The following is a 15,772-nucleotide window of genomic DNA, read 5'->3' as shown; positions in this document are numbered from 1 at the left end:
CCATAGTTCAAAGGCAGTGCTGTTACCTGAGAGCTTGCTGAAAATGCCGAATATTGGGCTCAATCCCATGCCTACTAAGTCAACATCCGCATTGTTTTTAAGTTTATTTATTTATTTGGAGGTGGGGAGGGGCAGAGAGAGAGAGTCTCAAGCAGGCTCCATGCTCAGCACAGAGCCCACCGTGGGGCTCAGTCTTGGAAATCATGAGATCGGGACTTGAGCTGAAATCAAAAGTCGGATGCTTAACTGACTGAGCCACCCAGGCACCCCTCAACATCTGCATTTTTATCGAATTTTCATTTGTACGCCCATTAAAATTTGAGAAGCATTACTATATGCTTCTCAGGCAAAGCCTCTCATTTGCTCAGTTGGTCATGTGCAGCGGGAGAGTTGGAGGAGGCAGTGTTAAAGTCACATCGGAATTGGAGTTGGATCCTGAAGAAGGCAAATATTTAATCTAGATCTCACAGGGATTTACTCCATAAGTAATTGCAGTTAGAATCAGTTGCCACTTTGTATCATATGTGGGATGCCTCTCGTTACCCTACTAATGTTAAGCTGGTGGTTTCTTTTTAAGTGTCTTTATCACAGGCCAGATATGCTGATGTTTTCTCTCACTAACAGTGTAGTTGGCATTTCCAAAGTGTATTCTATGGTGTATTTTCCCCAGGAGATTCTCTAAATAAAAAGAGGTCAAATTTTGGAAAGCATCGTATACTTTCTTCCTATCTAGGAGAATCACAGTATACATTGATTTATATTAAAATATCTGAGAACCTGGTGTAGCTTAATTCAATTTTTCCAAATTAACTTGACCATAGCATTTTTCCCCGTCCCCCCTTTTAAAAAGACTGCCATTAAAAAAAAGAAATGAAAGACTACCATTATTATCTTTTCCTTTAGCATATGCAAACTGGCTTGTCTCCCAGTATTTATTCTCCTTGATGAAAATAAGAGATGAGGACAACTTTTGAAATTGTCATGGTGTTGCCACTTCAAACAGACTTTCCAGTATTGTTATTTAAGTGCTAAAGGTACTGGTACAACCCTTGCGTGCTAAAGGGGTTGAACATGGCAGACATTTTTAGGGCTCGAATAACTGAGAAAGCATCTTTTAGAAAGTGAATGTTAACTAGATCCCAGTCAGATTTGGTGGGTAAATGGAAGGGAGGAAACAGAGCATTCCTAATGTTTGCTAGAATGAGGAAAACCATGAGCAATTGAACAAGTTAAACATTTGAGTTCAAGCGGTAAGAAAAAGTAAGTGGCTGGCTTAAAAAATACTTCTAACTAGGAATAAATTCAGACTTAGAGAAGAGCTGTAGGAGTAGGAAGAGTATATTCTTCTCCCCAGATTCACCTACTGTTAAGATTTTACTGCATTGGCTTTATCATTTGGATATTTTTCTCTCCCTTCTCCCTCAAATGCCTCCCTCCCACAGTTTTTTTTCCCCCCGAACCCTTTGAACAGAGATTGCAGAGGTTGATGCACCATCCTAAAAGTGTATCAATGTGTATTTCCTAAGAGTAGGGATATTTTCTTCCATAACTATAGTATAATGAACAGCTTTGGTAAAGTTAACATGGGTATAATACTGTTATCTAACCTACCATCCATATTCCACATTTGTCAGATGACGCAATAATATTTTTATAGCATTTTCCCTCTTCAATAAGAATCCTGTCTAGGATCAGTTATTGCACTTGGTTGTCATGTCTCTTTAGCCTTCTTTAATCTGAAATGGTTCCATGGCCCTTGAGTTTTATGACACTGACATTTTTTAATAATATGGTCCTTCATTTGTCTATCACTCTTCATTTGGGATTGTCTCCTGTTTCCTCATGATTAGATTCAGGTTGTATATTCCACCCAGAATACCACGTAGATGATGTTATGTCCTTCTCAGGACATCACATCTGGAGGCATATTGGTGATGGTAATTTTTATCATTTGGTCAGACTGTTGTCAGATTTCTCTACTCTAGAGTTACAGTTTTTTCTCTTGCAACTAATAAGCAGTCTGTGGGGAAACACTTTAAGATCATGCAAATATCCTGCTCCTCATCAAAATTTCTGCCTAGATTTAGCATCTATTGATGATTCTTCCCTGGTACAGTTCTTTCTATAATGGTTACAAACTGCTGATTTTCCAGTTCCAGCCCTCCTTCCAGTCAACATCAGCATTCTGATGAACGCAAAATCTATGCTTGATGGACTGACTGATTTACAGTTGACCCTTTAACATTGTGGGTTTAAACTGTGTGGGTCCACTTATATGTGGATTTTTTCCCATAAATACAGCACAGTGCTGTAAGTGTATTTTCTCTTCCTTCTGATTTTTGTAATATTTTCTTTTCTCTAGCTTAATTTTAAGAATATAGTATATAATACATATACAGAATATGTGTTAATCGACTGCTTATGTTATCAGTAAGGCTCTAGTCAACAGTAGGCTATTGGTAATTAAGTTTTTGGGGAGTCAAAGTTAATATGTGGACTTTTGACTCTGTGGGATGTTGGTGCCCTTGACCCTTGCATTGTTCAAGGGTCAACTATATTTATTCATTCAATCATTTATTCATTCAATCATTTATCATAGGTATGAGCTTATGGATATCTATTCTTTTCAATGCTTTATAATTCACTACTGAGTTATAAATTGTCCAGGTTTGGTTGGTGAAAGTAGATAGAAATGTTGACCGAGAAAAGAGACTGAGCTAAAATAAAACAAAAGCATTTATATGAGGTCTCAGAATTGCAATTCAAGGAACACAGATTTGGGCAGCAGCCCAAATAGTGTCTGTCCCTGCACCCTCCCACCCCCACCCCAGAATAAAAGTCAAGGGTTTTTAAAGACAAAATGGAATGCTTGTATTTTTTTCTTTTAACAAAAAATTTTGATTAATGTTGGCAGCAGAAAATTAATCTTGGCTGAATTTAATTGGTTAAGGCTATCACCAAGCAAAGTTTCTTACTTTAGCAAATTTTAGGCTGAGTCCTTGGAATATTTGCAGTTTGGCCCAGTTCAAAAGTTCATGGTTCTACCTGGTGAGGACATGCGTAAGGCCCATGTCTTTATTAGGCACTTGGCTCTGTTTAAAAACCCCCTGATGTAAGTGACTCCATTTTATTTTACCTTTCTTTTTTTTTATGTTTATTTCTTTATTTATTTATTGAGAGAGAGAGAGAGAGACAGAGAGAGAGAGAGAATGAATGTATGTGGGGAAGGGGCGGGGGGGGGGGGGGGGGGAGAGAGAATCCCAAGCAGGCTCTGAGTGATCGGCATAGAGCTCCACGTGGGGCTTGAACTCACAAACCATGAGATCATGACCTGAGCTGAAATCAAGAGTTGGATGATGCTTAACCGACTGAGCCACCCAGAGGCCCATATTTTACCTTTTACAGCATTCCCCTGTCACATTATTATCTTAAAGGTTTTTTTTGGTTAATGTTTATTTATTTTTGAGAGACAGACAGAGTGTGAGTGGGGGAAGGGCAGAAAGAGAGAGAGACACAGAACCCGAAGCAGGCTCCGGGCTCTGAGTCGTGAGCACAGAGCCTGATGCGGGGCTTGAACTCACAAACCGTGAGATCATGATCTGAACTGAAGCTGGACGCTTAACTGACTGAGCCACCCAGGCGCCCTACCCATCACATTGTTTTTTTAATTTTTAAAAATATTTTTATTTCTGAGCACACAAGCAGGGGAGAGGGGCAGAGAGAGAAAAATCTTAAGCAGGCTCAATGCTCAGTGCAGAGTCAGATGTGGAGTTCAATCCCCCCACGTGACCTGAACCAAAATCAAGAGTTGATGCTCAGGGTGCCTGCGTGGCTCATTAAGTTAAGCTCCCAACTCTTGGTTTAAGCTCGGGTCATGATCTCATGGTTCATGAGTTTGAGCCCCATGTCAGGCTCTGCACTGACAGTGTGGAGGCTGCTTGTGAGTCTGTCTCTCTCCCCCTTTCTCTCTGCCCCTCCCTGTCCCCCTCTGCCATAAATAAATAAATAAAAAGAAAGAAAAGAAACAGAAAGAAAGGAAAAGAAAGAAAAAGAAGGAAAGAAGAAAGAAAAAGAAAGAAAGAAAAAGAGTTGATGCTCAACAGACTAAGCCACCCAGGTGCCCCTCCCCTATCACATTTTTGAGTGCTTTCTTACTTTCCGGCAGAACAGATTGTCACAGGATCTTTATCTTTTCTGTCACAGTTCTGGGCAGCCATTTCTCTGAAGAGTCCTGGTTTTAGTGGGGGAATGTTATTAGAGATCAAGATCTGGGCACTATTGTGCTGGTTGCTACTGGATGGTGCTCATCTCTATAGGATCTTGGCTTTTAGGCCACGAGGACAGAAAGAGGACAGAGCTAGGAAATAAGGCTTTTATATATATATATATATATATATATATATATATATATATATATATGGCTTATATATATATATATATATGTACACATGTACATTGATGGGTAAATGTATACATACATTCATACTGATAAACATATGTTACATACTTTAGAAATCATTAGGTCCCACCAGTGTCTCTAATTCTAATCCATCTCCACAGGGCTCTTTCTTGCCTTCCATCTTTCCATATTTATATGTCTCTTCTTTCATCGTGAGAACATTGGCTTCCGACAGCATCAACACGTTAACTTACTTGCGCAGCTCAATAATACATCTGAAATAGTTTCAGAATTGGTTCATTATACCACTACAATGAACAAATCTACCAAAAAGAATTCAGGATTTGTTTGAAGTACTCTCTCCTCACCCTACTGAATTCTGTGAGTATATTTAATCAAATGCTGTACTCCTAATTACTTGCATTACTTCTTTCTTTTTTTATCCCTTAAGGATGGATATAGTATTAATTTGAAATACAGTTTAATTCACTCATTTTACTTTGCTGTCAGCTTTTGCATATTTTCCGTCTTTATATCGTTGCTAATTTAATTATTTTGAATAGGTAGAAAATGATGATTTACTTTTCCAAAAGGTAAAGTTTTATGAAAAGGTATACTCAGGAAAGTGTCACTTTATTTCCCTCATTCCACCGCATCCTTTGTTAGGTATCCAACGTTACTGTTTTTTAGTTCATCATTCCTTTTATAAAGATAAGCAGATACGTTTTCTTATTTTTTTTCTTATTTCCTCTTTCTTATGAAACACAGCATAGTATATATGTCCTTTTGCAATTTACTTTTGTCATTTATCTATATCTTTTAAAAATCACTCCATATCACCTTATAGAGATCTTCCTCTTTAATTTTTTGCATACGCTTACTACTTTATTGTGCGTACGTATGTAATGTAGTTTATTCAACCGATCTCTTATACTTGGGCACTTAAATAATCTCCAGTAGCTTGAAATTGCAAATAATGCGGTAGTGAATAACCTTGTGCCTATGTATTTTCGTATTGTTTCAGGTTTATCTTCAGGGTAAATTCTTTGCAGTGGGATGGCTTGCTTCTCAAAGGATAAATGCTTATGTAATTTTATTAGGTATATGCCCAGTTCTCCTGTAGCATTTTGCATCTCCACTACTAGTGTATGGGAGTGCCTGTCTTTCCACAGCCTTGCCAACAGAGTAAACTGTAAAACTTTCGAATTTTTCCCAATTTGAAATATGAGAGATGGTGCCTCAGTGTCCATTTAATTTGTTGTGTTCATCTTAGGGGTGGAGTTGAATGTCTTTTCATATGTTTAGGAGCTGCTTTTTATGGGATATTTGGTTTTTTCCCCTCAATTTTGAATGCTCTTTGTAGTGATATCAGCCATTTATATTTATCAGTGATAAGTCTTGCAAAAAAATGTTTTCTCCTCATTTGTCATCTGTCTTTTTCTTTTGCTTGTGTTTTTCTTGTAGTATAAAGGTTTCATATTTGGATTTTAGTTCTAGTAAGGAAGGCTTTTTTTAAATGATTTCCCAGGTTATAGGAGGAATTTAGTGATTCTTTTTTACTTGTATAGTTCCCTTTGTTACATTTAAATCTCTGGTTTATTTGGAGTTGGGTTCAGTGTGAGAAATAGATGGATTTTTTACACCCCCCCCCCCCCCCCCCGCAAATGTGTATCCATTTGTTAAAAAGACCATTCTTGTACCAGTGTTTTGTGATATCACCTTTATGATAGCCGAATCTATTTCTGCACTTCCCTACTCTGTTTCATTGGTCTCTCTGACTATTCATGCAGCAATACCACACTGTTCTCATTACAGAGGCTTTGTCGTGTGTTTTAATTTCTGTGGTATTTTTTTAATTAAAAAATGTTTAATGTGTTTATTATTTATTTTTGAGGGAGACACAGAGTGTGAGTGGGAGAGGGGTTCAGAAAGAAGGGGAGACACAGAATTTGAAGCAGGCTCTGGGCTTCTTGCTGTCAGCACAGAGCCTGTTGTAGGGCTTGAACTCATGAACCGTGAGATCATGACCTGGGCTGAAGTCACATGCTTAACCGACTGAGCCTCCCAGGTAGCCCAATGTATGTAGTATGTTTTAACAAGGTTTCCCATATATATTTCTTTTCAGTATTTCCTAGACGTTCTTGAATGTTTCTTTTCTACTTGACCTTCAGTATCAAGTTGTCTAGCTCCACAGAAAAGTCAATCATATTTTTGGGGGGCTCAACTTATATTTATAATTTTATGGTGTATTGATATTGAGATGTCCCAATCAGTGACAAAGTATTTATTTTCAGTTGTTCAGGACTACTGTTGTCTCTTTTAAGAGTGTTTATTTTTCTTTATGTGGGTTTTGAACATTTCAGTTTATTCTTATTTAACCTTTTTTACTATTTTACTACTGTTTTAGGTGTGGTTTTCTCATCCATTATATATTCTATCTGGTTTTATTTGTGTATGTGAGTGTTACTGATGTTTTCATGTTTATTTTATATCCTGCTCCCTCGGTAAAATCTTTTGTTCTTGAGTTTTGTCGTTGATTTTCTAGGATTTTCCAGGTATTCATCAGGATATCTGCAGATAGTTTTAGTTCTTCTTTTCCAGCTGTTCTCCCTACAATCTTTGTCTGTAATAGTTTTGTTTCTTCTTTTCCAATTCTTGTTTTTTATACTTCTAATGGCTTCCTCTAGTCTTATTTTATTGACTAACATGTCCAGAAAAAAAGTAGTAGTGGTCCTAGTGGGTATCCTTGCCTTATTCCTTACCTTAGTGGGCAGAGTAACACTGAGAGCTAGCAGCGGGAGAAAAGATAGATCTGCACAAGGTAATAATGCACAGTTCGAAATGCTTTACAGGCAGTACGTGTATTGTCATATACGGTTCTCTATAGTATTTCTCTTCCCTTTCATGGCTAAATATTTTGAAGGCGTTGTCTCTACCTTTCACCTTCATTGTTTTACCTTCCATTCTCATCCTTTAAACAGCTCCACTCTGGTTATTGCATTGTTAAAGCCAAGGCCGCTGCTGAGAACCCTTTGTTACTCAATCTAATGGATTTATTTTCTCTTTATCTTACTTGCTTGTTTTTCCTCTTAGTGGCTTTCAACATTGCAGACCCTGCCTTCTTCTGAATGTATTTTTTCCCCTTACTTTTTGTTAAATCACATTCTTCTGGTTGTTCTTTTTCAGTCTCCTAGCTCTTTCTTCTCTACTCGGCTTCTGACTGCCTCTTCTTTCTGACATCCCGGGCTGCCTCTTTCAAAATTCTATTCTGTCTTCTTTTTGAACTATGTTAGTTTTCTAAGCAAACTTGTGGCCCAAGTTATCATCTATATTACAGCTATTCTGAGACTAACATTCTTTTTTCTGTTTTAAGTTTATTTATTTATTGGGCACCTGGGTGGCTCAGTCGGTTAAGTGTCCGACTTCGGCTCAGGTCATGACCTCACAGTTCGTGAGTTCAAGCCGCCTCAGGCTCTGTGCTGACATCTCAGGGCCTAGAGCCTGCTTCGGATTCTGTGTCTCCCTCCCCTAAGCTCCTCCCCTGCTCACACTCTGTCTCTCTCTCAACATAAACAAAGATTAAAAGAAAAGTTTATTTATTTATTTTGAGAAGGAGGGAGAGAGTGAGAGCGAGCAGGGGAGGGGCAGAGAGAGAGAGGGGGAGAGAGAGAGAGAATCCCAAGCAAGCTTGGCATCAGCGTGGAGCCCAATATAGGGTTTAGACTCATGAACTGTGAGATCATGACCTGAGCTGAAGTCAGACACTTCCCCGACTGAGACACACAGGTACCCACTGAGAGTAAAATTTCTACTCTACATCTGTCTTCTGAGATGGAGATCTACATGTTCACCTGCCAACCTGGTATCAGTGTCCACTTTGGGATGTCAAAGTCACTTCACAGTATAAGTTCTAACCCTCTCCTCAGATGCTCCCAGTTTTAAGTGACCAGTACCGTGTATCTTATTGTATAAAGTAGAAACCTGAGGATCATCCTGTTCTTGTTTGTCACTCATCTTTATTCATTGTATTGTCAGGTTTTGTTGAATTTATGTCTCTACTCCTTCCAGTTTGCTCTAGCCTAAAGGAAAGGTAGACCCTGTCAACCAGAAGAAACGTCATGAGTAAAGAATAGAGATGTTATATTTGGTAGAATACATAAAGTAAAATTAGAAGTAAGGTGAAGGATACCACTTGCAGTCATAAGAAATTTGGGTAGTCATTGGGTGAGATGATTAGATTACTTTGCAGGACATAGTAAGTCGGAAAAAAGGAAGGGAAGGGACTGCAGGTGGGAGACTAGTTAGGAAGCTAACAGCTTTAGCAGCTTTGTTAAGAGATACTAAGTGCTTATATTAAAGTATGACACTGGAGAATAAAACGAGACAGATTTGATAGATACCACATTGCTATTCAGTAAAATAGAGGAACAACATGGATCTGAAGATACAAAACAAAATTATCAAACTCTCAAGATTTCCTTAGAAGGCGATGAAGGTGGGGGCACCTGGGTGGCTCAGTCGGTTGAGCGTCCAACTTTGGCTCAGGTCACGATCTCACGGTGTGTGAGTTTGAGTCGCATGTCGGGCTCTGTGCTGACAGCTCAGAGCCTGGAACCTGCTTTGGATTCTGTGTCTCCCTCAAAAATGAATAAACCTTTAAAAAAAAGTTTAATAAAAAAAAATAAAGAAGGTGATGAAGGGTAGAGTAGTAGACAGTTTTGGAGAAACATAATGAGTTCTGTGATAAAGTATGCATAAGGTGTTGATACGGACTATCAATCAGGTGGAGAAAAATAGGGAATGATTGGAGATGGTGAGTAGGTTTCTTCTTCAGTGCTCGCTTCATCTGGTAGTATAGTGACTGTCCAGAGCAGTGTCGAGAAGTCATTTGAGGCAGCATCCAACCTATTGGCAATGTGTGTCTACTTTGGCTGATATGTACATGTGAGCATGGTCTAGGTTTTGGAATCCAAGTCAGAACTAGAGACATGGGGACAGAAGATAATGGTTGAAGACAGGAAATTTGAATGAGATGTTAAGCTAACCACCCCCGCGCCCCCCCCCCCCCCCACACACACAAAAGAAATTTCTTTCTTTTTTCCTGAGAAGGGAATCAGCCAAAGGAAACATAGATCTTGAAGAGCCCTTATGTTAATTAGGTGGCAGCATCAGAAAAAGGGTCAGACCTGATGGATTTGTTGTTGGGAAAACAATGATAGAAACACGGCAAAGAGAATTTTAGGAAGGAGATCCTGGTTATTAGGGCTATAGAGAAATCAAGGAGTGTAAAGACTTGGGAAAGGACATTACATTTGGACCATTGAGAGAACAATTTCAGTAATTCAAAATGGCAAGAGTTCTATAAAAAGGAATTTGTACTTTTATAAAGATAATGTTGAAGAAAAATGTCCCATTTGAAAAGTTAAATAGTCATGTAATGCTAGTACTGTATTTTGCTAGACTTTGAAAAAATTTATAAAGTATGAACTGAGTGATAATTTGAAAAAAACAAACCCATCATGGATTAGAAACTGAATTAGAGATAGGAAATGAGAAAAGTATAGTGAGTCAGGCCCACAAATGAAGTTATATATGGAAACAGTGGGAATTTTCTGGAAGCATGTGGTAAATAATATGGTGCAGATTTTTGCATGATACTGTGGTCTAGGAAGCAAAATGCCAGTAAGGCAAATGGTAAGAAATAAATGTAGGAATACCGCTGAAGGCTACACGGCTGAGCAGGGACCTGGCAAAGTCCTCTTAATTTTGGCAACTGCAAAGTGATCCTTTAAGTAAATTGAGTTTTGTTTTGGTAAGAATGAGTTGTGATTGGTTTATTCTGATATAGGAAAGAAATAGGATATATTGGAGACATTTTAGGGTATACTTAGAGATATTGGCCCACTCTGATGTGGCCAAAGACTAGCAACTAAAAAGGATATTTAGAAAAAAAAATTTTTTTTAACGTTTATTTTTGAGACAGAGAGAGAGCATGAACGGGGGAGGGTCAGAGAGAGGGAGACACAGAATCTGAAACAGGCTCCAGGCTCTGAGCTGTCAGCACAGAGTCCTCTGCGGGGCTTGAACTCAAGAACCCCGAGATGGTGACCTGAGCTGAAGTCGGATGCTTAACCGACTGAGCCACCCAGGCGCCCCTAAAAAGGACATTTTAATTACAGAAGTAATTTGGTCTTAGAATAGAAAGCAATGGAAATGTAACAGATCTGAGAAGGGAGGTACACTATTCTACTGGTAAGTCTTAGCATTTAATATATCATGTGGTTTTTGTTGGCCACTCCATTAATGAAGACTTACGCCAACATTCGAGCACACAAAAAGGGAAAGAGGTAATCATGGATTAGGGAAAGTGGATGTATTAAATCAAAATCAGAAAGCTTATTTTTGTGTATATCCAGAAAACATTCTGAATTCTCTTATTAAAATTTTATAAAATGTCTGTAGATCCTCTCGGTTCTTTTAAGTTGACTATTGTATCTGAAAAAAATGACAACTTTGTTTTCTTCCTTTTTACTCATTATGCCTTTTCTTACTGATTTGTTTTACTCTTCTATTTTGAAGTTTTAGTACAGTCTTGAGTAAAAGTGGTAATAGTGGGCATCTGTCTTATTCTTTTTTAAAGGCTAATGCTTCTGATGTGCCACCATTATGTATTATGTTTGCTATAGATTTTTGGGAAGATGCATTTCATTCACTTCATCACTTTAAGGTGGTTTTTTTCTAGCTAAATTTTGTGTTTAATTTTTAAAATCATTAATGCCATTAAATATTACAAAAATATTGTTTTCTGTATAGTTTTACTCTAAGTGGGTTGCATAATATGCAGTATTTTAGTAATAGGAAACTCCCAGTAAACATCATAAACAAAAAGACTGTTAGTCTATTCTTAAAGATATGAGAAGTCATTTTTCTCTTTGATTATCGTAGGTCCGATAGGCTGTGGTACTGATTGCAGCTCTTCAGAAGTCAGCAGGAATGAAATTGAATTGGGGACTGAGAGAGTCAGCTATGAATTTGCAGATGTACTAAAACTTCTTTTTTTTTTGACTTTGAGTAACCTTGGTTTCTCTTCCTTGATAATTTCTGATAACTGCAGATTTCATACATAAAAAAGAAAATATTTGTAGTTAGATGCTGGTATGTTATTAATTGGAATGAGTACAGAAAGATTGGGAATGTGGTTTCAATGTTACATGTGACCACAGGTCATTATGTAAAACTTGAAAATGGATTAAATTTCTATTCATCTTTATTCACTACCATCTATGGAATTTTTTAATAGTGCAAACTAGGTGTTATTGAGAAAATATTTTAAATTACCATTTGTATTAATGGGTTATAATTACCTCAATCTGACAATACTCTTCTAAATAGCTTGCAAATAATGAAAGTTAAAAAAAAAACACACATTACTTTCTTTTTTAATTTTCTTTTACATTTATTTATTTTTGGTAGAGAGAGACAGAGCACAAGTGGGGGAGGGGCATAGAGAGAAGGAGACACAAAATCCGAAGCAGGCTCCAGGCCCTGAGCTGTCAGCACAGAGCCCAATGCGGGGCTCGAACTCACAAACCGTGAGATCACGACCTGAGGCAAAGTCGGATGCTTAACCGACTGAGCCACCCAGGTGCCCCAACACCTATTACTTTTTAAATAGTTACCTGACTATTTAGATAACTTCTCTTCTCTGGGATATTATCTGTACATTACACTTGAAAAAGATATTCTGGAAAATACCTGATTTTAATCTAATAATAGCAGCTTTTGCATGGTTAATCATTCTCTTGGATAAAAGTTTGTTTTATCCGAAGCTATTGGTGTGTATTGAGATCTTTCTTTGATTTGCTAGTTTTGGGTTATTTTGTTGTTGTTGTTGTTGTTGTTGTTGTTGTTGTTGTTTAGTATAAAAATGACTTGTTTGTCAACGTGTCTTTTTGAATTGTCACAAAAAGATTTTTTAAATGTGTGAGTTCTGAACCCTTATAAAGGTGTATTACTATAAAGTGCTGTGTTTAACTTGTGTCTTCTGAAGGACATTCTCTCACATTTAATTATATTAAATTAAACATTTCTTATGCTGATTCTTTTTATTTCATTTGTACATTCCAAAAATTATATAAAAATTTCCATACAAATTAATACTAATCATAATTTTCCTTACTAAAATACCATTATGGTCCCTAATTTTACATTAATTATAATATTCTCATGTTTCATATATCCTAGATAACCAAAGATTTGAGTAAATAATAATAAGGTAAGAACATTTGAAGAAAATTAGACTGTGCTAAGCAGTTTATGACTGACCTTATGGTGAAAGAGGCAGAGAAGTGGGCAGTGGGGTAGTGATGGGAGAGGAGACCTATTTTTCTTGTGTTCTAGTCCATCACAATTTAGAAGAAAGAGACTCAAGATAAATGTGCCTACAATTACAGAGCAGGCTGATACGATTTATCATTTTTTTCAGAGTACAATACAGTAGTCACAATAATTTGGTGAATGATCTTCATCTTTGTGTGAAGAAGTCTATTCAGTATCACGAAAACATCTATTATTACACAAAGCATAAATATAATTTCTGTATTGCATTATTAGAGGTTAACAAAGCCCTTTTTTTGTTTTTTGTTTTTGTTTGTTTTGTTTTGCTTAACTCACAGAAACCTCACAAGATTTGTTTGTTACCATTGAGCATGTTACTGTATATATTTAGTATTTACTGTTATACCCCCCACCTCCCAAATGAAGCACATTTCCTGATGTTTAATCACAGAAATTGATAAAATGAACCCTCACATATGGTAAATCTTGTTTTCGTACATGGGCAAATATTCTGGTTACTGAATATTGTTTTCTTGCCCAAACAAACTCTTCTGGGCATAATTTAAGCTCTGTGGGATAAGTAAAATGGTACTTTAAGTTCTAAAAATCAGAAGTGCTGTTGAGAATTCTGGTTACTAAAAATGCCAGGTAAACTAGACATTTATATGTATCTAATTCAGTATACTACTTATAATTGAGTCTTGCTGATACTTGAAGTCCTGAAAAGTTCTAGGATTTTCTGATATACATGGTCCTTAGAGTGTTAGAAATTTGCTTGTTGTGTGTTTAGATTGTATGGTTTTCTAAAAGTATTTAGTATTCTGTGATTATTATTTGTTGTGGCTTAAGAGCTTGTCTCCTTTAATAAGTCAAGTTAATGAGTCATTCATTCCTGCAAAGATACACTGAGGTGATTGTTTTTTATTGAAGAATAATTGACATATAGTACTATTAGTTTCAGGTGTACAGTATATTGATTTGATATCTATATGCATTATGAAATGGTCATCACTAAGTGTAGTTACCACCTGTCACCATACAAAATTGTTACAATGTTAGTAACTGTATTCTCTATGTTGTATATTATATCCCTGTGTCTTTATTGATTTTATAACTGGAAGACCGTACCTCTTAATCCTCTTCACTTATTTTACTCATTTCCCCCCTCCTCCGTTCCCTGCCCAGCAACCTTTAGTTTCTTTTCTGCATCTGAGTCTGTTTCTGTTTTGTTTGTTCATTAAAAAAAAAATTTTCCACATATACATGAAGTCATGTGCTATTTGTGTTACTCTGTCTGATTTATTTCACTTAGCGTAATACCCTTGAGGTCCATCCATATTGTAAATGGGAAGATTTCATTTTTTCATGACTGAATAATATTGCATTGTGTGTCTGTGTGTCTGTGTGTGTACATACCACATCTTCTTTATCCATTTATCTATCCGTGCACATTTAGATTGCGTCCATGTCTTGGCTATCGTAAGTAATGCTGCTGTGAACATAGGGGAGCATATGTGTTTTTGAACTAGAATTTTCATTTTCTTTGGGTAAATACCTAGAAGTGGATTTGCTGGATTGTATGGTAGTCCTCTGTTTTCAATTTTTTAGAGACCTCCTTACTGTTTTCCATTATGGCAACACCACTTTACATTCCCACCAGTGGTGCACAAAGTTGCTTTTTTCTCCACATCCTTACCAACACTTGTTACTTCTTTTCCTTTTGATACTAGCCATTCTGACAGGTGTGAGGTGATGTCTCATTGTGGTTTTGATTTGCATTTCCCTGATGGTTAGTCATATTGAGCATCTTTTCATGGGCTTGTTGGCCATCTATGTATGTTCTTTGAAAAAATGTGTATTCTGGTCCTCTGTCCATTTCTAATTGTTTGTTTCTTGATTCTGGGTTTTATAACTTTGTATATTTTGTATGTTATCCCTTATTGAATATATTACTTGCAAATATCTTCCCCCATTGAGGAGGTTGCCTTTTCATTTTGTTGATGTTTTTCTTCACTATGCAGAAGTTTTTTAGTTTTTATATAATCCCATATTTGTTTATTAAAATTTTTTTTAAATGTTTTTATTTATTTTTGAGACAGAGCATGAGCGGGGGAGGGGCAGAGAGAGAGGGAGACACAGAATCCGAAGCAGGCTCCAGGCTCTGAGCTGTAAGCACAGAGCCTAACGCGGGGCTCAAACTCATGGACTGTGAGATCATGACCTGAGCTGAAGTCAGACACTCAATCGACTGAGCCACCCAGGCGCCCCAGGCAGGCTATTTATTTTTGCTTTTGTTGTCCTTGCCTGAGGAGACAGATGAAAAATATTGCTAAGGTGACTGTCAAAGAGCTTACTGCCTATGTTTTCTTGTAGAAGTTTTAAGGTTTCAGGTGTTACCTTTAATCCGTTTTGAGTTGGGTTTTGTAGGTGGTGTAAGAAAGTGATCCATTTTTTTTTTTTTGGCATGGAGCTGTCCATTTTTTCCAGCACTATTTATTGAAGAGACTGTCTTTTCCCCACTGTGTATTCTTGCCTCCTTTGTCATACACTAATTGACCATATAAACATGAGGTTATATTTGGACTCTCTATTCCATTGAGCCTTGTTTCTGTTTTTATGCCAGTACCATACTGTTTTGATTACTAGAGCTTTGTAGTATAGTTTGTAGTATAGTTTGAAATTTAGGAACATATCCTAAATTTTGGCTACTTTGGGTCTTTGTAGTTCCATACAAACTTTAGGATTATTTGTTCTTTCTGTGAAAAATGCCATTGTAATTTTGATATAATTTGCATTGAATCTGTAGATTGCTTTGGATAGTATGGGCATTTTAAGAATGTTAATTCTTATCCATGAGCATACTATATCTTTCCAATTATTTGTGTTGTCTTCAGTTTTTTTTTCATCATTGTCATATAGTTTTCAACATTCAGCTCTTTCACTTCCTTGGTTAAATTTATTCCTTTGTGTTTTATTCTTTTTTGATGCAATTGTAAATGGGACTGTTTTCTTAATTTCTCTTTCTCATAGTTTGTT

At 36.9% G+C, this 15,772-nt stretch overlaps 1 protein-coding gene across 8 annotated transcripts in view; it reads left to right on the top strand.

Moving 5' to 3' along the window:
- Positions 1-15,772, top strand: part of TBC1D5 (TBC1 domain family member 5) — a 535,872-nt gene that overhangs the window by 103,415 nt on the left and 416,685 nt on the right. For 2 of the 8 annotated variants that reach the window (XM_078432389.2, XM_078432388.2), the window contains exon 3: positions 4,561-4,780. The exons of the other annotated variants lie outside the window; for them this stretch is intronic. The gene's annotated coding sequence lies outside the window, so the exon portion shown is untranslated. The remainder of the gene's footprint in view (positions 1-4,560; positions 4,781-15,772) is intronic. 8 annotated transcript variants of the gene reach the window in all.

The sequence above is a fragment of the Panthera onca genome, chromosome C2, assembly GCF_046562875.1.
Source record: "Panthera onca isolate mPanOnc1 chromosome C2, mPanOnc1 haplotype 2, whole genome shotgun sequence".
In the NCBI taxonomy this organism is placed as follows: domain Eukaryota; kingdom Metazoa; phylum Chordata; class Mammalia; order Carnivora; family Felidae; genus Panthera; species Panthera onca.
This window is presented reverse-complemented; position numbering and strand designations above follow the sequence as displayed.